Source organism: Cupressus sempervirens, chromosome 5 (assembly GCF_028749045.1).
Source record: "Cupressus sempervirens isolate cs-2001-9-10 chromosome 5, ASM2874904v1, whole genome shotgun sequence".
In the NCBI taxonomy this organism is placed as follows: domain Eukaryota; kingdom Viridiplantae; phylum Streptophyta; class Pinopsida; order Cupressales; family Cupressaceae; genus Cupressus; species Cupressus sempervirens.
The window spans coordinates 877753688-877777302 of record NC_143122.1 but is presented as its reverse complement, the minus strand read 5'-3'; the positions used below and the strand labels follow the sequence as shown (position 1 = coordinate 877777302).

At 35.0% G+C, this 23615-nt stretch overlaps 1 long non-coding RNA gene and 1 pseudogene across 2 annotated transcripts in view; both read left to right on the top strand.

Annotated features, from left to right (window-relative positions):
• Nucleotides 1-23615, top strand: part of LOC149558735 (uncharacterized) — a 64722-nt gene that overhangs the window by 2112 nt on the left and 38995 nt on the right. The window lies entirely within an intron of this gene.
• LOC149558736 (putative RNA methyltransferase At5g51130 pseudogene) overlaps nt 7215-23615 on the top strand; it is a 54483-nt pseudogene continuing 38082 nt past the window's right edge. The window contains exons 1-2 of the transcript XR_016365070.1: nt 7215-7516; nt 7716-7972. The product of XR_016365070.1 is annotated as a putative RNA methyltransferase At5g51130 pseudogene (transcript). The remainder of the gene's footprint in view (nt 7517-7715; nt 7973-23615) is intronic.

Genomic DNA, 23615 nt, shown 5'->3' with positions numbered 1-23615 from the left:
GTCCCTTGGAGGGGTACGACCCCAAAATCATAGGGGACATGTACCTATGGAACACTGTTTTATTGCAATTTTTTAAGAACAAAAAATTGGAGTCAAGTAAAGAAACGAATACTTAATTGTTCTGTTAGATCAATCAATCTATGCTAATCATACAATCATCTGCAGGAATAAGTGCAGAAAGACTGAATAATTCAGACATATCGGCAGTAAGGAATAAATTTTAAAAGGAAGAATACTCTATATCATGAGACCTCTGGTTTGGGTATGAGTATTATCAATGCTCCTATTGATTAGTCTTTCTTGGCCTTCGTATGTACTATATATTATAGAAATATAAATTATACTAATTGATATTATACGTAATTTTCCCTACAGACTTATAGGCAGTTGTATATCAATATTTAATATGTATTTTGTAATTGTTTGATTTAGTAGTGATAGATACATTGATGGTATAAGGACTTAATTTAAAAAAATTATATAAATAAAAAATGTTATGTTCCTGATTTCTGAAATCAACCATGGTAAGGATAATGAGGTAATTTCTATTGGGAGAATGGTAATGAGATCACCTTTCTAAGGATGCCACCTCATGGTTGTGACCAGGGAGTCCCAAAGGGGGACAAATGGACTCATTTAGGCTTTTAGGAAGGATAGATTCTTGTGGTCCTCTATGGAGATTGTTTCTCACATCCCTACCATGGTAAAAGGGTGTTCAATCATTTGAAGCCAAGTTAGGAATGGTGAGATGAGCAGGAATGGTGATAGGTCCCCACCCTAGGTATACCACCTCATACGTGTGGCATAGGTCACATTAGGACAAGGGGGACGACATATCCTTATTACTTCCACGATTAGTTCACCTTAAAAATTAATAGTTGTAATCTATTGGTTTGATCTATATGGTATTTCTAATCAAAGGAATCTAACTATGAATTATGATTATAAATAAACCTTAATTCTGTTGCAAGGATTCAATAAGATTGAAAGGTACCTTTAAACCCTACTTGCTTTAGATAAGAGATTGTAACCTAGTTAGAATTTGGATACTGATAATTTGGGAACATTACATAGTTTTGCATTTTCACATAATTTGTCTTTGATAACTTTTTGAAGACTGTCTTGGAACCGACCATTGTCTGAACTTGTCCTCTTTGTTGCATAACAGAAATTTCTTGTATTCTTCATTTTTCATTTTAAATCCATAAAATCTTACACATGATATCCTTTTTGTTCTTATGTTTGCATAGTACACATTAAAATGCTTCAACATCACACATTAATACTTCTGCTACTTTTTGAAGGTGAAAAGCAGATTCATGGTCTTTTACAATTGAGAAATATTTCAGTGACCTCAATAAGTTGTTCTTGCTTTTGAAATGTTTTTATTTCCATCATGGTGTGGAGAGGAGAGTAACTCTTTTACTCCAATAATCGTAGTGGAGACACTCCAATTGGTAATCTCAATTTGATCTGTATCTCCTTGGTCCAAACCTACATATCAACATCGAAAATCTTAATTTGACAATATACATCTGCAACAACATATTATTTTTGTTCATTTATTAGAGGCCTTCGCTCTCAATCATTGCATTGAAGATCCTTCAAAAGATTAAAACCAAACTCTTCCTCACATATTGATGATAAGTCTTTGCTTTTGTTGAATCAGCATTTTATTTCTTGAGACAATGTCTCTTCAAGGCTTTTTGTCCAGCAGTTTATGTTCCTTGTTCGTTCCTACATTTGCATGCATGTTAACTGTGGCACTGGCCAAGTTCACAATTCTTTGAGGCATTTTACTGAACAAGTCTCACCATTTCCATGGTGCTACATTCTGTAGTCCTGTCTCTTCGAGTTATTGTCAAAGAATTTGGGTGATTTGTCAATGGTTCCACTTTTTGCCTGCATGTTTATGCAAAGAACTTTGCATTTATTTGAAAGTTTTCTAAATAGTTCTCAACAAAACTATTTCATGCATTTCACCATTGTCCATGCAATCATTGTGACATTCCTTGAATTTTATTTCCTTCATTGGCTAATTTGACCACCTCAATTTTATGTAAATCTTGCAATTTGTCTTTGGCATCAGAAGCATGTGAGACTTTATGGTGTTCACTTCAATTTCAAAAATAAATGTTGATGGAAATGCTTAACCTCTATTTATATATGATCTTGAGGTACCAAGGAAGCACATCAACACAACTGTCACAGATAAGGGTTCAGGATGTCTATTAAGATAGCCATTTATTTGAAAGTTTTCTAAATTGTTCTCAACAAAACTATTTCATGCATTTCACCATTGTCCATGCAATCATTGTGACATTCCTTGAATTTTATTTCCTTCATTGGCTAATTTGACCTTCTCAATTTTATGTAAATCTTGCAATTTGTCTTTGGCATCAGAAGCATGTGAGACTTTATGGTGTTCACTTCAATTTCAAAAGTAAATGTTGATGGAAATACTTAACCTCTATTTATATATGATCTTGAGGCACCAAGGAAGCACCTCAACACAACTGTCACAGATAAGGGTTCAGGATGTCTATTAAGATAGCCATTACGTGCATCAATGTCAATTATGAACACCTATTGATCAATAATCCAAATTTATGAGATTGAAGTATGTAGAACCGTCATCTACTAGATAGAACAAAAGCAAAGTTAGGATGCACTCAGAGTGCTTCAATAAACCAAACATTTTGAGAGCTTGCTTGCAAAATCATTTTTGCTTACATTTTGTAATCATTTCATTTCATTCCTTGTGGTGACATCTCTTCGATACACCTTGATGCAGGAGTATCCTTGGGCTGTTGGCAATCTTGCATCACCCAAAAAGATATTTGTTGTTTTTTGTTTTATAGTTACTTGTCTGGCAATTTGAGTTGGCAAACACTTGTTTGTTATTTCTAGATTTCGCAAGCTTGGCTTCATGTTGTGGACTTATCATGGATCAATATTCTAAGTGCACATTATCCTATGTGACAACTAACAGAAGTTATGCTTCATCTTCTCGGGCGCTAATTTCCTATGTTGTTCTTCATGTGATGCTTGGCATTTAATTCGGCGCGGTTCTATATTTAAGAGTTAGCTTATGCATTCTTTGAGCCAAACAATTGGTTAGTGTGTGGACCTATCCTGAGGCCGCATAATGTAATTCCATTTATTATGTATTTATTATTAATTTATTGTGGGTCAGCCCTATAATGTAATGCACATTTCCTATTTATAGGAGATTGTGAACTCAAAGCTGACCTGTGTGTCCCGATGGCTATATATGTAATGTCCTTAAGTCTTAGGAGGAAGTGGCAAGTGGAAAGGGCTTGGATAATGAACTTTGGTTTGTAATGTAATTGGCCGTAACTAGGAAGGCCTTACAACCTGGCATATAGTATATTTTATCATGTGAGCTGTCTTATCAATCAGCATTTCAGCAAGGTTTATGAAGATCTCTTGTTTATAAGGTTTTATTTGTAATTATATCTTGTCTTATTCCGCTGTGTTGTATTTGCTGGGGGCTTGGTCATCTCTTTTAGGGATTCACTTGCCTTGTACTGCATCAGATGGTATCAAAGCGTGGTTTGATCTGAGTGGAGCTGGTTGCTGATCTGATTGTTGATTTTGAGGTTGATCTTGTTGTTGACTTATCAGAGGTGTTGGACCTGATAGTTGCTGATCTGATCTTGGTTAAGCTTGGAGGGCTTGTGAAGACTTGAATCCTTGATTGTGAGGTGACAAATTGAAGTTCTAGCTCATAATCATAGAGGACTTGTTCAAGTTTTGTTTGGAATCTTCTTACAGACCTGTTGCTCCCCGTTGGTAGACATATTGCTGAAGTTTGAGGCAGTTGCACCTTGTTGACGTCAATATGCCACCTAGGAGAATGAACCCTAGAAGATTGGAGAATATGTTTGAAGAATTCAAAGCTGAGATGAGGATTGAGAACCAAACTGTCCTAAATGGCTTGAGAAGAAAACCTAAAGTTGAAGAAGAATATGTTGAAGTTGCTGAAGATCTTGAAGTTTTTGAAGTAGAGATCCTTGCAGAAGAAGAAAGATTGTTGAAGGCTATGGCACAAGTTAGTAAAAGTCATAAAATGGAAGTTTCAAATTATTCTGGTTCTTTAGATCTTGAGGAATTGATAGATTGGATTAATGAACTTGAGGATTAGTTTGAGCTTGAAAATATTGTAGATCCATAGAGTAGGTTAGCACTAACTAAGTTGAAAGGTCATGCTACCTTATGGTGGAAAGAATTGTAGAAGGATAGATAAGATAATGATGAACCTAAGATTGATAGATGGAAACCCATGGTTTTTAGGTTGAAGGCTAAATTTATTCCTGAAGACTATGGACTTGAATTGTTTAAGAAATTGCAGAACTTGAAGCAAAATGATATGTTTGTGAAGGCTTATACTAAAGAATTTTACAAAATACAAATAAGATTTGGACATCGTGAATCTTCTAAGGAAAAGACCGCAAGGTATGTTAATGGTTTGAAATTTAATGTTTCATGAATTGAGGATGTTGAAACTTAGTTCAATTGAAGATGCTTATCAACATTCATTAAAAGCTGAAGATAAGTTAGGACGAAAGCAAGGTAGGCAAGTTACTAAAGCTGATAAGGGTAAGGAACTTCTTTCTGAAAATAAATTTGTTTTAGAGGTACTTGTTTTAAATATGGTAAGGATGGACACCGAGCTTTTGAATATCCTAATGTGAAAGTTGACAAACAAAACTTGGTAGTAGAGGAAGAATAGAAAGTGGAATATTTTTGTAACAAATGGATTTTCATAACAAATTAAAGAACTAATATCTGGTTTCACATAGAAATGAAAGAGTTTACTTCAACCAACTTTCGAAACAAAACATCTTAAATCCTTTTCATGAGACATTAACTGATTTAACTACTAACGATTAACTGAGATAACCATTCAATGAAGTAACTGGAATAACGATTAACTAAAGTAACTGAAATAACGATTAACTGAAGTAACTAAAATAACGATTTCCTATCTTCCCTTGCATATAGTAAAGTAAATACATGATCAGTTACAAGAGGAATATAAATGCATATCAGGAATGAAAAGAAGAAACATATAAGAAGTAACTAGTGAGTCTTTAACTAGTCGTGCAAGCCTCGGCTTTCGGTAAGAGGAGAAGCATTGACTTAGGCTTAACCTCCCAACCTCGGATCATATCCATCACCACACAATCTTTTGAAAGAAATGCCCTCACTACCCCGGGATCGGGCTTGGGGTACTACTAGTCCAACCACCTGAGCATTTTCGGTGTTTAGAATGTCTGCACAGTTATGGATGGACATGTCTGAATAATTGGCACTACTGACATCAAGTGATCTTATGAAGGCAAACATGACCTTTAACGACCTTGGCCAAGGTTTTTGGATGGGTTCTATTACTCGATTACCACCGCTCGACTTGACAATAGGAGAACAATAAGTATGAACATGCATGAGCTATTAAACGTTTTCCCTTTTAAAAATAATATATTATTGTTATATCATTTCTGATTTTGTTACCATGTTATTGCAGATTTCTTTATCACCTCTTCACCTCTTCCTTGGCCATTCAGTCGGGTGAGTCCCAGGTGTTTAAATCTTAGAGTAAACCAACTCAATCTGTTGATCCTCAGCTAGTGTATGATTAATTACATATTTTAGTATATCTCAGCTTTTATGGCTTGAGGAAATAATCTTGACTTGCAAAAGTACAATTCGATTTTGGCTTATAGTAGTAAAAGAAAGATGTTTGGACTCAACATGACAATTTGTCTTTACTCAATATGGAAAGATTAGTCTCTTTGATATTACAGTGTAGACTTCTCATGGACGTACTTCCTTCTGCTACAATTTCTAATATAGGAATAAAAAGAATGAAGATGTATCGCTTAGAAAGGAAGTGACCACTTAACCTGGTCTAACTTAATACGGAAACGTGAGCCTTGGCCTGATGTTTAATAGCCGGCTCCCTCATAGAAGCAATCCGTATGCAATATCAGAATGTTTTCGATTTTCGACCTTCAACAAGGGGGTAGAAACAAGGAGTAAAACTGTGGAAAGAAATGCATAACTAAAATTGTGTGGAGGCAAAATACATCTCCGCCTTCTCTCGGCTTCCAAACATATGTAGAGGCATTTGATTTCTCAAAGGCTTCCAAGAAGCCGTAACTTTTAAAGAAATGTTTTGCCTTCTTAGATGCCGTTATAATATGCCAAGTGTGCATTTCGGTTTTAAGTAAAGAATTGAATAAATATGGAAAAAAATTGAAGGTTATAACTTAAGGATAATTTATATTATATTTATCTACTTGCACGTAGATGTATTTATACGATTGGCATCATATTATATGTTTTTATCCAAGGTTGTATCTTTTATTATGTATATTTGGAAGATTATTTTATCTTGTACATGTATATAAATGTACGTATTAGATAGAATCTTGTATAAAAATAATATTATGTTGTCACCTTTATTTTTATATTTATGTGCACGTACATAAATAGGTGTTACAATGAAATGATGGAAATGTCAGCCATAATCCGTTAAAGGTATGTATTTTAATTAAATTAAAATCATTAATGTTTTTAATGTTTATCTAATAGCTCATGCATGTCCAAATGATTGTTACCTTGCTATACAAGTTGCTAGGTCCTTACCAAGATAGTTAGAGGTCATACCTGTCGACCAGATAAGTGGACTAAGATAGTACCCCATTCTATTGATCCCGTTAAGCAATGCTTCTCCCCTTCGTCTTCTCTTCCAATCACCTGTGCAACATTTCCCACAATAATAACAAGTTCCATGATAAATCCATAATAACATTTAATGTGGATATTAGCAAGGAATTTAATTATTAACCATAATTCCGAAATCAAGCAATTGCTAACTACTATCATCATCATATGACAAATAATGGATAACGACCATCATCATTAAATAGTTAGATAAATAATGAATACAACGGATATATTTAACTACCCTTTTCACATGATTATGAAAGAAAATCCATTCAATTCAACGGCTATAATGAATTTAAATTAGGTCAAAATTTGGGATGTAACAATTTTGATGTTGATTTGGCTTCACCACAACTTGGAGAATCTCTTTTGATGAGGAGAATCATGTTGGCTGAGCATGATGTTGAACCGGTGCAAAGAAGGAACTTATTTGGAACTAAATCTGGAGGTAAATGTTGTGAAGTTATTATGGATGGAGGTAGTATTGATAATCTTGTTTCTGAAGAGATGGTTAGGAAACTTGGTTTATAAAGATTAAAACATCCTACTCCTTATTGCATCTGTTGGTTTCAAGATGATCATTGGGTGCAGGTTAGAGAACAATGTCTTGTTAATATCAGTATTGGACCTTTTGGGGATGAAGTTTTACATGATGTAGTAGATATGAGTGCTTGTCATGTTTTACGTGGAAGACTTTGGCAATCTGACAAAGGAGCTATATATGATTGCAGAAAGACTATTGTTACAATTGAGAAGGATGGTAAGAAATTTGTTTTGATTCCTTTGAAGGATGACGAAGTTATCAAAGCAAAGAACTTAAGTATTTTTAAGACTTTCATTTTGATGATGGTATAACCTATGGTTAAGGTTCCTATTGTTGACAAAAAGTTATCTGATCTTGTAATTCAGAGCTACGGTAAAAGAAAGAAAATTCCTAATCAGATGAAGGCATGCAACAGGTATGATTCATTTGATCGTGGTAGTTGCAGTAGCAGAATCGAATTTGAGATTTCTGATGACATAGTTGGTTGCAGCAGTACGTTTGGACAGACTTCTGTGCTGATTGATGAAGAGGATTTGTGGATTAATAATGAGCATGGGATATATGTTCGGAATTCTTTCAGATGTTAATAAGTCTTTATGAAACATATGGCCCCTTGGGTGTCTGATGTAGGAGCATCCTTGGGTTGTTGGCAATCTTGCATCACTCAAAAAGGTATTTGCTGTCTTTTGTTTTACTGTTACTTGTTTGGCAGTTGTTTTGGCAAATGCTTGTTTTTTATTTCTGAATTCCGCAAGCTTGGCTTCATGTTATGGACTTTTCATGGATCATTACCGCATGTGTGCATGGGATATATGTTCGGAATTCTTTCAGATGTTCTTAAGTCTTTATGAAACATATGGCCCCTTGGGTGTCTGATGTAGGAGCATCCTTGGGTTGTTGGCATTCTTGCATCACTCAAAAAGGTATTTGCTGTCTTTTGTTTTACTGTTACCTGTCTGGCAGTTTGTATTGGCAAACGCTTGTTTGTTATTTCCAAATTCCACAAGCTTGGCTTCATGTTATGGACTTTTCATGGATCATTACCCCAAGTGTGCATAATCTTATGTGACAATTGACGGAAGTTATGCTTCATCTTCTCGAGTGCTGATTTCCTATGTTGTTCTTCATGTGATGCCTACTATTTAATTTGATTCGGTTCTATATTTAAGAGTCATCTTACGTGCGCGCTCTTGGATCTAAGCAGTTGGTTAATGTGTGGACCTATGCCTAAGGCCACATAATGTAATTTCATGTATTATGTATTTAGTCATTAATTCATTGTGGGTCGGAACCTATAATGTAATGCATGTTTCCTGTTATTGGAGATTATGAACTCAAAGCCAACCTATGTGTCCTGATGGCTATATATGTAATGTGCCCTTGAGTCTTAAGAGGAAGTGGCAAGTGGAAAGGGGAGTTGCTCATAAGTAAGAAGGTAGAGATTGGATAGCAAACTTTGGCCTGTAATGTAATCGGCCGTAACCAAGAAGGCCTTACAGCCTGGCATATTGTATATTTATCATGCGAGCTGTGTTTTCAATCAGTATTTCAGCGAGGTTTATGAAGATCTCTTGTTTATAAGGTGTTATTTATAATTGTATCTTGTCTTATTCCACTGTGTTGTATTTGCTGGGGGCTTGGTCATCTCTTTTAGGGATTCACCTCCCTTGTGCTGCATCACATTCTGTCAGACAATTCAGCTTTGTTGTCTTTGATTCCACTTTTTGCATAGGTGTCTAGAAAACATCACCAGCCATAATATTTAACAAAGATATCTCCCTTGATATGCTACGATTGATGTTTATAACCTATTCCAAAGTTCTCACCTCTTCGGCGAGGAGTACGGTGGCAAAGTTTGGGGAGAAGCGTTTTGCTTGAAAATTCCTTAAGCCTGTTCAACAAATCAGTTTGGTGTCTATCTATTATCAATGCATTCAATGGATCCTTGTTATAGTATTTCCTTTGAGGCATGCTGTCAAAAGGTTCATGCACTGTGTTTATACTCTCATACTTTGCATAAATTCCTACAAGCAGCAATGAAAATACAGAGACATGTTGCAAAACATATTTTACACCTGCCATTTGCATTTACTTTGAGATTTCTAGAGCCTTGCAATGAATCAATCTTCTGAAAATATTACAACCATTGCATTCAATGAGACAACCTATTTATGACAGTCAGCAAACAATACTGATGTGTTGTCTATGATTCCATAGTTAAGTGTCTTTGCTGGTCCTCCACAACACGTCCAACTCTGCCACCTCTGTCATGGACACTGTTGGGTTGCCTGCTGAAAGATGCCCTACCAGATCTGGTCTGATTTTTTTTCGAGTTTTCTGATTTTTATGTATCTTGCGTTTTTCCTGATTTTTTATGACCGCATATTGGAGTTTGCATTTGTTTGCAATGTATTTGGTTTGGGTTTTGATGCTAATGTTAGTAAGAGAATCAACCATGAAATAAATGCAACAGAGAATGTTTTGAACCCCAAATGACAAATATTTAGAGAACTTTGTATAGAATTCTGAGATCTGATATATGTGTAATGGCAACATATTAGAATATTGTTATGTTTCTTTAATAGTCATCTTAGTTAGTCTTTTGTTCATTAGGTAGTTTCTATTTCCGTTTTTAGTTCATGATTGTTTATTTTTGAAACATCATCTTTGTAAATTTGTATAAGGAGCTTTCATCTCCTCTGTTTAATACAACATTGATTTACTAGAACATGGAATCAGAGCGGGTCGATGGGATTTCATAAAGTTTGACGAATTTTTTTAAGAGAAAATCAAGTCTCTCTTGATCTGTTTTTTTTCCAGAATTTTGTTTTTTTGATTTTTTTAAATAAAAATTGTTGGAGGCATTTTATTAAAGTTTTGTGGCTCGTCTTTGAAGATTTTTGCTGATCACAAGCCTGGTTGAGGGTTTTGATCATGTGATTTCCTGGTTTGAGCAAAAGTCCGATTTTTGAAGTTTGCATGTACTTGCATGCTTGTTGTATGGGAGTTGCATGCTCTTGCTGTTGAAGTTGGGTAGCTGCAGGAGCTATCTATCATACTTGTCATATTATTTCTATCTTAGATTGTCATTTCATCAGCGTCCAAGTCTTTATATGTTTTCTGGCTGGAAGACTATTCAATCAGTCATGCTTTGTAGGATTTTATTGTTGGATATCATTGGTAGTCTTCAAGTCATGTTCAGGCATGACTGTTGGTAATTTGAAGAGCTTCATAAAAGGTAGGGTCTCTTTTTTATAAGGACAAAGGTGCATCGCTATTGGAATCCAAAGAGTCTTTGGTAACTGCTGTATATGTGGCTGTTGTGGCAATCAAATGACAGTAGCATCATCTTCCTTGAATCTGAAGTGACTCCTGTGTGTATAGCTGATGGTTCTTCAATGCCGAAGAGTCACATCATTGAAAGGATATGGCAGGTTGTCTATGTGTCACACCAACAGAAAATTAAGTGTTTTATTTTTTGCGGCACTGCAGTGGAGCCCAGTATGTTATCTGCTGTGCGAGCTGGGTGATTGTTATTATTTTTTCTTGTTTCTGGGACAGTGATTTGATATTCAGCATCATTCAGATTTCTTTACTTGGCTGTAGGTGTCTATTGAGCAGATAACTGTAGATGTTTCTTTGGGGTCCATCGATGGTGCTTTCTTTTAGCAGGGAATGCAGAGAGTAAAGTATGTTGTGTAAAGTTTGGTCCATGTCTTGGATTTTGTGTTAGCTATCTGTTGGGTTTTTTAGTTTATCCTCAATAAACATATTTGGATTCTATAATTTGCAAAGTAGGACAGGATTCCTTTATGGGGTTTTAACGTTTATTCTGAAAAAATTGATGATTTGTCATCTTTGGCTTTAGTGATTTTTTCCTCAAAAATCGTTATTTTTTGCTCTTTGTTTAGGGGCATAGTGCTCATTTGCAAAAAAGCTCAAATTTGTGGTTTCAGCTTCATCTCGATGTCTCTAGCTATAGGGAGTAATACCTTTGTAATGTCCCCTTTTTAGCATTCATAGCATGATGTTGTCGTTAGCCTATTTTTCCACGGTCCCGTAGGCTAACCAGGACATTAAAGGGATTTAGAAGCCATTTGGCCTAGATAGTTTCAGTTGCAGGTCTTTCTGAGGGGTTTTGAGGCAACTTTGGGCATACTTACCATTTATAGTAAGTCATCTTGGATATGGTGGGACATCTAGTGGCAGCGGTATGTCGATGGTAATTGTTTAAAATCGGCAAGAAAACTTGTTTATCATTGATAAGATTTGTTATGCATTGATAAAGCTATTTTATAAAGTTAAATTTAAATATTTAACTTTATTAATGCATATGCTATAGTTTGTGGGAAATATTTAAATTAAAAGAGTCCCTTTTATTTTATAATACATTGGAGACATAAGTTACATAAAAGGGAGTGATGTTTTATCCCACATTGAGAAAACGAAGAATGGAGCCCTTGTGAGAACACTATAAAAGAAATGGAAGAGCTTCTTTTAGGCATGCTTGGAAATATCAAAGAAATTGAGAAATTTTCTGGAGATTATGTCTCAATAGTTTGAAGGACGAAATTCCTTCAAGATGGAAATCTTGACGCCATTGAAAGATATGGTCTTGAGATTCAACATAGTAGCAATCCGAAAAAGCAGATACAAAAAAGCAGTCCGGAAAAGCAGGCTGAAAAAGCGGGACGAAAAAGCAGGTACGAAAAAGCAGTCCGAAAAAGTAGAACCGAAAAAGCAAGCCGAAAAAGCAGTTCGAAAAAAGCAAAGCAGAAGGGGCAGCATTGAAGGAAATTTTTACAGCCATCTATAACCAGGTTCTTTTGCTAGTATTGCTTTTTAGGTTGTTATAAGCTTTCAGCTGTAAGTGTGCATTATACTAGCATTATCATTTTGTAATCCATGCAAATGCCAAAGTCTTGGCCATATTTCATGAGCATTGTATCTTTCATTGCAATTAAGAAGATAATAGTTGCTGGTGTCATTTAAGCAATTTAATATCATTATTTATCAGCTAGTTAGTTTGCATACCAACTGTTTGTAAAAATGCTAGTTGGCTGTAGGTGTTCTTTTCTCATGCTTAGATCATATATATGCACTGAATATTGTCAAAATTAGTAGCACACTCATGTTAGGTCATTGTGTAGTCCATTATAGTCTTCTAGCACAAGATTCTCATTGATGCAAATTGAAGAAAAAGTCATTTGAAGCTAGCTGAAATACTATATCAGTCATACGTCCCTTGCATGTGAATTATTTGACAAAATTCTTTGAGCCTTCAGTCAGTATTTTTGAAAGCAGATTTGAGGAGGGTTATTACAGTGGTATCAGAGCTTGCTTGCAAAGTGTTTGATGAAATGTCAAACAACTGAAGTATAAAGATTTTTGGTGTTTGATGAAGTTATAACCTATTGGGGTTATTACAACCTTTGTTACTCAACATTAGATTGCATGGCTTCTTGATCATTAACGTTTTGCCGATCTAAGGAGGGAACAAAATGTTTTGAAGAATCTACGACCACAAGACATTTATTGTCTTCTGCAGTGTAGTGGAGGTTATTAGAATATTGTAATGTTTCTTGAGTGGTTATCTTAGTTAGTCTCTAGTAGTTTCTATTTCTGTCTTTAGTGCACAATTGTTTCTATTAGAAACATCATCTTTGTAAGTCTATATAAGGAGCTTTCATCACTTCTATTTAAATACAACAACATTGAGTTTATCATAACACACCATACAGTTTCTATTTAAAAGTTTAAAATGATATGGCAAGAATTGCATGCCCGAAATCATCTCTCCTACATTGACAAATTTTATTAATGAAACCAAAAAAGATTACAATGACAGTAGTGTCCAATCTGGTAAAGAACTCTGAATGTGGAAAATATACCAATCTGTTTTTTACCAATAGCAGATATGCCCTAGCTCTAGAGACGCGATAGCTGCTCCAATTGGGTCAATTTATTTGAGGAAAAAAGTGTAAATCAACTAATATCTAATCATTCAGATCCTGAGCTTGCAAGATGAATTTCTGGTTTTTAGTTGATCCCTTATTGAAACTTTGCCACTACAATGCCAAATCCATACAAAACGACCTCCCAGGTGGCGTCTAACATAGACAAAATAATCTGATTTATTTTAGTCAGTCGTCCTAACCAAGAACATGCAAAAAAAAGACTAGCTTCTAACAGCACGGATGTCACCCAATTCAGATCACTCCAGTCAATGAATGATCTGTTGATTTATTCCATGCTCAAACTCCAAATGCCCGATCTCTGAAAGAAATCTGAAGTAGGATGGATTTTCCCCAAGGGTGAATTGGGGTTGCATCCAATTCACAGATTTCTAAAGGGTTTCGTCTTTTGAAAAAATCCAGGATTTGGCGGAGAACACGTGAGGTTTCTGAACAATAATCCATGATAGTCTAGTGAAACAATGAGTGCCCCTCTATTTAACTCCATACACTTTTGAAACTCAATGGCAACCCTATTGCAATATAATCTGTACATGGCATCCATATGCAAAGAGCCGACCAACTGAAATTTTATATTTTCACTTTATAACATTAACCTCTTAAATTTATTTGGCACTTTAATTTTACGATTTGGTATTATAAAGTTACTTTCTAATTTGATTTTTTATTATTAACTTTTAATGAATTTTGCTATTTTATGCAAAAAATAAATATAAAATAACATTATTTACTCATGAGGCAAGCCGTCCAAATACCAATCTCTAGTATATAAAGTCCTCTCATGCTAGGAATATCATCTCCTATCCACTAGATGATATTCCAAGCATGAGAGGACTTTATATTACAACTTATACCTTTGGGAAGACTTGGTTTTCTTTCGTGGGGTACTTAGTGTGATGTTATACTGCAGATTTTGCACTAAAGATTTCAATTAATCTCAAATTGTATGTCAGTGCTGTCCCCCACCGATGCTTTGCTGCTGTCCCCTCACTGTTCCCAAGTTTAAGCCCTTGGTCCTCTTGTCCCCAAAATCCGTCCCCATGTCCCCACATTAGGGAACTCCGTGGAACTCAAATCTATGGGGTAGACTTCAATTTTGATAAATAATTTTACCAATTAGCTTTCAAACATGTTTTATTCATGCAAAATATGTCAACTGATTCACATTTAACTAACTTATCCATCAAGAATATTCAACCTTCTTCGAGTAAAGCTTGCATTCATTTGGGTTTTCAACATAAGTGCAGCAAAGTGGGAAGTGAAAAAATCCATATTAATTTGTTTTTGGCTATCACACTTTCTTGTGTTCCCTTTCTTGTAGGCACTTCGTTTGTGTGAAACTAGATGTAGGTTTGAATGAACATACACTTTACCTTATTTGAGTGTATTCTATCGTGCTTTACTGAGTGCATGTATTCTGTGCTCCAACTTCTCTTAGATAATCTAGCAAATTGTTAAGACAAATTAGAGAGTTAAGAGTTATATTTAAAAATTTAAACCATAGAATATGAATGAAAATCAAAAGATAAAACTCTTTTTATAAAAAACTTGCAATAAAATTTTTGATTGCAAGAAATTCTAGGTGTGTGAATGATTGGCCATGGAAGTACTACCAATTGTGAGCAGTGATCTTAAACTTGTTATGAATAGCACTAATACCAAATGTTTTGGAATATACAAAATCCATAAACTCAAGCATAATTGCATCCTACATTTTAGGACCAACGAGGAATCTGTCGTTGCTTTGTACCCTTGGTTGATTCAAGATTTCTATATCGAGCTCTCCTTGTTGACACTAAAAGGAGCTCACCACTATAATATTTAGGACTCAATTCAAAGGTAAGATGTAGCACTTTGGTTATTTTGTCCCATCTCTTTTTAATAATTTTGTTTACTTGTTTGAAAAAAGTTTCCTTAGGATCATTCTTATTTATGATGGTCTTCATCTCCTTAATCATTGAGTCAATGCCATTATATATCTCCCAAACAAGGCATAACAATCGTGGTATGATTGATAATGTTCAATATGGGCTTTTAGGGAATTTGATGAGATACTCAACATGATCACACCGAAAAAGTCATCTCCGTTTATGATTTGTTGCCATTGTGGTACTAGATTGCCTCATATGGACCAATGGTAAACAATTTTGTTAGAAAGTGCTTCTCAAGTGTTCACAAGTCATCTCAAGACAATTGTGTTGGATGCAAAATGGTTCATAGCAACTTATTTGAAAATTAAATAAAAAATTTAAAAGTCACTAAAATGAAAATGATTTTTTTTGCTGGAGTGGAAAATATTTACTGAAGTAAATCTTATTGCTTCAAGTACCTTCAACAACTCAAATACCAAGAACGGTGTGAATATGACTTGTGGCATATGGTGGCTAGTGATGAACATTTGGATGTGTTCGGCCTCTACATACACTTGTTTGGTCTGAGCAATTTTGGTGCCATTCTTTTGTAGCTAATAAGTTGGAGGAGTGGACAATCATAAGGTGCCCAAAAGATGTGTGTATACCAAATTTCAACCAATAAACCAATTGCACTACACTATTTGGTTGAGGCCCCACTTCCTCAATGGAATTTTGGTGCCATTCTTTTGTAGCTAATAAGTTGGAGGAGTGGACAATCATAAGGTGCCCAAAAGATGTGTGTATACCAAATTTCAACCAATAAACCAATTGCACTACACTATTTGGTTGAGGCCCCACTTCCTCAATGGTTTTCATGAGAATGTTAGTTTTAGGTGTGGCCTTTCCAAAATCTTTGGGAGGTCCAACTTCATTGGAAAGCATCATTCTTTTTGAAATGGAGTTCAGATATTGGTGTTGATGTTTTTTTGGGGCAGTTTTGAAATATTAGGTGCATTCAATTTTTTTTTGAGGAGTAATTTTCTTTTTGGATAGTATCAATTTTTATTGAGCTAGATATCCAATGAGTTTGGTATGTTGGGGCATTCAAAAGTAATTGTTGGACTATTTTTGCATTTTTCACAACTTTGGGCAGATGTGTGGAAAATCTTAAATAATTAAAATATTAAATAATTAATTATTAAGTTATAAAAAGATGAATTGAAAAATAACTTATATTAATTATTTATAAAGATGAATTTAGTGGACCAAAGTGCTGGAAAAGGAAATAATGAAATAAAGACACCAATTTGGTGCTAAATTAAAAATAATAATTTCCGGGAAGTTCCAATAATGCTTGTAAAAGAGACATTGGAGGAGAAGAAGCTCGTTCTGACTACTCTATCAAACTTTGTTTCTCTGCAAGGTTGGAAGTTGTTCGTCTCTTTTGCCTTAGAGGAAACACTTACGGTGAAAATGGTGTTGATGGTGAAAGTTTCCTCCCTTGCCAATACTGTGCGATTTATTCAGGGTCACTGTTTGTGTGGAAAAGATCCAGAGGTGAACTCATGTAGAATTGATAGGTGTGTAGATTGATACAGGTTTTGCAAATAGTTTTGTTGATATTTGCCAGCTGAAAATTCCAAGTACAAATTTATTGAGATATGAGAACTGTGTATGTGAGTGCTTATATATATGCGTGTGTGTGTTTATATATGCATATGCAAAATATTGTTGTTCTGCTGGTTCAAGTGAAAAGAGCAAAAACTGCAGGTGAATGTGTGATAGATTAATAATTTAATTATATATTATTGTTGAGGTATGACAGCTAATGCTTAAAAACCTTTTCCCTGTGTCGCCTTGGCCCTAACCAAGTCTTACAAGGTTAGCCACAACATATTCTCTGAGGGAGCCACTTTTTTAAGGTTGCTGTACTTATACCAAGTGTGACATACGTCAAAATTTCTACATAAAAAGGAGTCAAAGTTAGTGAAGAGGCTTAAAAGGCCATGTAACACATGCCATGGATTTTGAGAAATAATGAATTTGTTGGCTTGGTGTTCAGCACCTCCTTGAAGATTTGTGACATGGCTTAACTGCCTCCCATGAATCAGGTTAAATCTGGCATTTGTATAGGGCATTGATAGTTTGAACTTTTGGTACAACGGCAAATAATTCCAACAATTGGTATTAGAGCCTTGGGTCATTGGTTCAAGTCTCCCTTCAGTGGGTGCTGAAGGCGCACTCCGTGCTGGGGGAGATTGTTGACTTGGTGGTCAGATTCTTGTCTTCCTTAACACTTCCACTTTGTAGAAAGTTCTACCATAACGCAACATGCCATTTTGGTTGTGCGCCCATATACTTGATTGATTCATTCTTGAAAAATTTCTCAAGTTTCATTTCCTATTCATTTAATTTTTCTAGATCTATGCTTCTTGAGAAGGTGGGGAAATCAAACTGTAGTTTGCTTCCAGCTTTAGTCATGTCCCTTGCAGACCTATCCTCTTCAATGACTCATCAAAGTCGAGGTATACTGGTTTGATTGTAGCTACATCTTCTCACTCATCCTTGCTAATGTCCTTACAGCTGCTCTTCTCTGCACAATCTCCATGGTGCCAAGTCTCCTTTTAATGTCTCTTAAGTCCTTAACGTGTCAACAAGGATTGCATATGAAATGCTTTACCTCCTTATCTGTTTTCTACCTTTTTTCTTCCTCTAAAAAATAGCTACTTTAGTCCACCTACTTATAATCACACTCAAATGCATTGTGTTATGGATATGACACTACTCTTAATCAAACTCAACTTCGGCTCTAATACCTCTTGACACAAACCACAAGCAGGCTGAATGATCAATTGACTAACAGTAGGCTTGAGATACACAAGTGCAACAAAGAAAGAATAGTCAATAATCAGGAACACACACTCAACATATATACTATATAAAAATTCCGTATTCTATGGGCCACTCCAAACTTGATGGAACTCAGCCACAACCGACATTATCAAACCCAATGATAACAATCAACTTACACTCGGAAACCCTGTGGCACTGGTCTATCCCCTTTATATACCAGCTCAACTATACCTAAAAATTGCCATCCTCTCACCCTCAAGTCTAATATTTAACATTCTTTGGGTCCTAACAGACCATTAAAGTTAGCTGCAGCATGCAAGTGACGCTTCATCTTTTAACAACATGCAGATAATGGAGAATTTGAGATTCCTGCTCCACCTGTCTGTAACCAAAACTTCAAGAAACCTTAAACTTTAGCTTCCGACTGACATTGTATGGTTTAGCTTTTGGCTGACCAGACACTTTTTCCTCATTCTAGCTGTCTGTATGCTTTGCTCTTTGGTTCTCCAAGCTTTGTCTCCATCAGTATTCGTGCAAGAATCTCATTTAGTCTGTATGCCTGTATGTGGCACCAGTGTTGCAACAATGACCCTTCACTGTAATGTTGTAGATTAATTGCACTCTTTGGTTCTCCAAGCTTTGTCTCCTTCAGCATTCATGCAAGAATCCCATTTAGTCTGTATGCCTATATGTGGCACCAGTGTTGCAGCAATGACCCTTCATTGTAATGTAATTATGCTCACACTCGCAACCAAAACTTCATATATAAACTTACAATGCACACTTCAAACCAATACATATCTAAACCAAGACAGAGCAAAACAAAAAGAAACTTCTTTTGGGTTAAGGAAGATTGTGATATTGCTATTAGGATTCAACTGTGTTTTTTTTGAGTCAAACATATTGACCCATTTTTCACGAGTCATTGTTCACAATAACCCATCTCTCATGGGAAGAAATGGAAGTTTAACGCTGTTGCATCTAGTTGATGCTCACAAAGGTGAAGCACCAAGACTTTTGTAGAGGTCACCCATCCTAGTACTTACTCCAGCTCAAGTGCACCTAACTGCAAAGTTTCCTTCAAGGTTGAGCCCACTTTGCTTGCAATTACATTTGCAAAAGCTTTAGTAAATGTTGCTTATGAACCATTCATTATAAAGCCTGTTTATATTATGAACAAACACTTCCTTTGATGATTCCTATCCATTGGGCTATCTCATTTTGGAGAGGAGACACGGTGCATATGAAGGAATGCAGGTAGCTAGGAAAGCCACATCGGTAGAGACATCGAGTGGGGTTAGGAGGCCAGACAAAGTTTCCCATTCTCTTGGGCTGTGAAATGGCTCAGGGCGCCTTGTATTGTCTCCCGATTGGTGCTCCATAATGGTGATAAGCTGGATAGATAGAAAGTGACAAGGGATCTCATATGTACATCTTGAGTGTTATAATAGTAAGTTGGAATTCAATCTCTGTAATATTTGCTAATGTGTATATTTATCTCATGATACTAATCCAGTTGCAGGATCTATATCAGGTTACAAATGTGAGATTTCCCATTCCAAAACAACATCAAAACCCACAAAAGAAATTTAGGGCAAATTGGACTAAGCCTTACTAAGGGGACATATTATTATTTTTTACATTAATGATCATGAAAGTTTTAGATCACATTCTTATATTTTGTGTAACATCCAGTTTTTTGGGTCTAAATTAACATCTAACAACTCAAAGAAATATAGTTACTACTTTGTTTCATAGGAAGACAGTTATATCATTCATGTTCATGTGAATAAGATTTACCGTTAAAAATCAGTTAGACAAAATTTCTTAACTAAAACTTGAAATACCATCAAATGAAATTACTACAAAAATTGAAAACCTCATCCCTCAGAAAACTGAGGTCGAATTCAAACTAGGGATGCTTCTACAACCACCCGGGTTAGTCCACAAATACCTCTATAATAATACCATAAAACGACTTCCATCCAATATTGTTAAACCAAAATCAAATGATGATTATCATTAAATACCATTATATAAAATTAGGGCATCACATACCACTGTATCAATTAGGGCATTGATTACTTTCGGTTCATTTAGGGCTTTTGATACCGCTATCTCACTTAGGGCTTCTGCTACCACGGATTCAACTAGGGCTTCCGATACCACGGATTCAAATAGGGTTCCCGATACTACTGTATCATTTAGGGTTCTAGTCATCTCTCAATCAATTAGGGGTTCAAATTCCTTTTCCTCTAATTACTTAACTGTGACAGTATCTCAAGATTAGAAACATGCTTATATTTGATATTCATATAAATGAAAGCAATCCATCATTCTATCTCTTATATCTAGGTGTAAAATAACAGTAACAATGAAATAACTTAGTTTAATTTTACCTCCTCATAAATAGAAGTAATATTACCCATCTCTGATAAACAATTGAATGCATAGCTTATTTTTGTCTAACGCACGTCTGACATTCTTGAGAAGAGGTGAAACATTGTCAGGGGCTTAAGCACGCAACCTCGGACCACAACTTATCCCGATCTCTGACGAGAAAGGTCCTCCCTACCCGGAATAGGCAGGGTCCTCTTGCTATCCACTGGGCTTCTTGGTAATAAACTCACCATACGACTTGGCATCAAGAGATCACAATAACAAGAATATGCTTGAGCTATTAATTATTTCATAATAAAATGATAACATGGAAATGTCTTAATTGATTACCGTTCCATGTTGTTACAAATTTCCTTTCTCTCACCTTATCACCCATCTTCTTGGTTACACAACCGTGTGAGTCCCAGGTATTCGGAATTCTCAGAGCAGACGGCTTTGTCAGTTATTCATGAAGAGTACATACATCCAATATTTCATACTCTGTGGTTACGTAATTATGTTCTTAAAAGATTTTCAAAAAAATTGAATGTTTAATTAATTAATTTAATCATAGTTAATTTCTCTTGTGCATTCTTGCAGATTAGCTCCACCTTTTCACCATTTCATGGCTTTTTTGTTGGTGAATTCCTCGGTGTTAATAATATTTTTGGATTTGCTCAGAAAATTGTGTTAGCATGTGTATTGATGTTGATTCATTTATACAATTAGGTTTTTGAACACTACTATTTGAATTCATAAATGATGTTTAACTACAAGGATAATTGATGGAGATCTTCAATGAACTCTATATAATGCAGGGAACCAACATCAAGATATTATAAATTAATCTCAAACTAACATTGCATAGCCGACTATGGTCGTGTTTCCAAAACAGGAAAATAAAAACATCATTACAATGCAATATCCTTATTTTATTTCTGTTATTGATCTTCTTAAATCCGAATCATACACATAAAACAGTGTTAAGGAATTCGTGAGTTAATGACATGGAAAATATGATTGGAAAGGAATAGGGAAACATGAATTGTAACACAACACTATGGGTGTGATATTTTGTACGCATGCTGCAGACTCAGCAATTTAAATACAAGGTAACATATGATTATAATACGCCATTAAGTTAATGCTATGTATATCTATTTCTACCATCACCCTTTTGCATTTGAATGGAATATCTGTATCTTGCAGTTCATAGTTTTCCAACAAAATTAAACTGTTCCCCAACAAAAACTCAATACAGAGACTTACCGTCTATAAGGATTAGATACAAGCATTCCATGATAGTTGTTCACTATGGACTCGTCCCTTCTCGCAGCTGGTTATACCAGGCCTTCCTCGACTGCAGGAGACCCCATAATGGACTGCCGCGCTATGTATAGTTGGACCGAACGTTTGTTAAATCTCGAAAGAGAGTTATGCCGTTTCAGATTGATACCCTTCTTGAAGCTATTGATAAATGTTGAGAAAATGGTTCTGCCCCGAGGGCCTTACGTGACTCCTCTAAGAATGATTCGGAAGACCTTGGCTATTGGCAGTAATGGGTTGAAGGATTGAAGGAAAGGATCCAGTACGTTATACGACTATGGAGGCTTAATAAATAATAAAGAGCTCGACTCTGTGGCTTCCATCCGTCTCAAGAAACCTTACGAATTCCAATCATAAATTCGACTTAAATCCCCAAGCAATAAATCGATTTAAAAACATAGAAGAGAAGAGGAAACCAATGAAAAGGGAAAAGATTATAAAAATAGTTCCAAATGCCAAATATTAAATTGATTTCCAACCAAGTGCTAATTGGCTAAAAGCGAGGAATAATAAAATGGGAAGAATAGAGTTATAATCCAAACGTTATTAAATTATGAACATTAATATAATCTTATAGGTTCATATAAACATCATTTTATTAAATAATTAAATTATAATGGCGCCGAATCATTTTTATATTATATGCACATATTTAAATATGAAAGATAAATTAAAACCCTTTGATATACATTTATATTTTAACCCAATTATTTTAATTAAATTATTTATTTAAATAACTCAATCGAGTCCCGCAGATGTATCTTGTTTCAAATCACTAAATCCTCTACTCATTTGCCCAGTGATGGTGATGCCCTGCCTAGTTCTTTTCTGACAATGCTTTCACCCCTTCGACATGTTTCCTGTAAGGAATTTCTCCGTAATTAAATTTAATAATCAAAAGAGTTAACCTTCATCTTAATTCCATGAATTCATGATTAACGATCAACTAACATGTCATCTTCACTTGAAATCATAATGACTAACTATCTTACCATTTCAGCAGAGTATAACAAATTAAACTGCCAACTAACTTCATGGGAACCTCAACGACTATATTTCAAGCTAGGTCAAAAATTGGGATGTAACATACCATTCCTCTTGTGGTTCATCGTCCTCGATGAACTTGAAATTGCAACGAGCATTATAAAGGAGTATTTTAAAATTGGAACGTAACATACCATTCCCCTTGTGGTTCATCGTCCTCGATGACCTCTGCAATTTAGACACTAAAAGAATATTCCACATACAAGATATATATATATATATATATATATATATATATATATATATATATATATATATATATATATATATATATATATATATAACATTGTGATATCATTTCTTTTCTCAATTGGGTCAGAATGAAAATCATAATCGAAATTCAAGATCCATTTTTTTTACTTCAAAGTTTTCCAGAAAGACACTTGCATGTTAACATCAGTTAAACACGTACTCACCTGAGTTCTCTTTATCTACTTGTGGTTTTCTTAGCATCATTTGAGTTGATTGTATTTCATGTTCTTGTCATACTCATGTAGGCACTCACCATATCATTAGTTCGATTTGATACTCATATGTTCATTCAAGAGAATTTTTAGGGTTCAATGACGGTAAATAAGATAAGCATTCAAAATTGAAATTCTTCAGCTAGCAAGTTCTAGATCATAACTTAAATCACTTATACATACCATTTGGCATAAGGCACTTATTAATGGGTAGATCGTCCTGGTTAACTTACAAATCACGTGAAAAAGATTATTAGATCCATGTTTTCCATTTATGTAACCTTGGCCTCTTTGCCTATCTTATAACATTAACATTTCATTGTAATAATCATTTCATGCTAGAATATACACTTCATCTTCAAAGCAATATACAACAGCTCAATATGTAAAGTCAATATTGCATGTGTATCATACATGTATA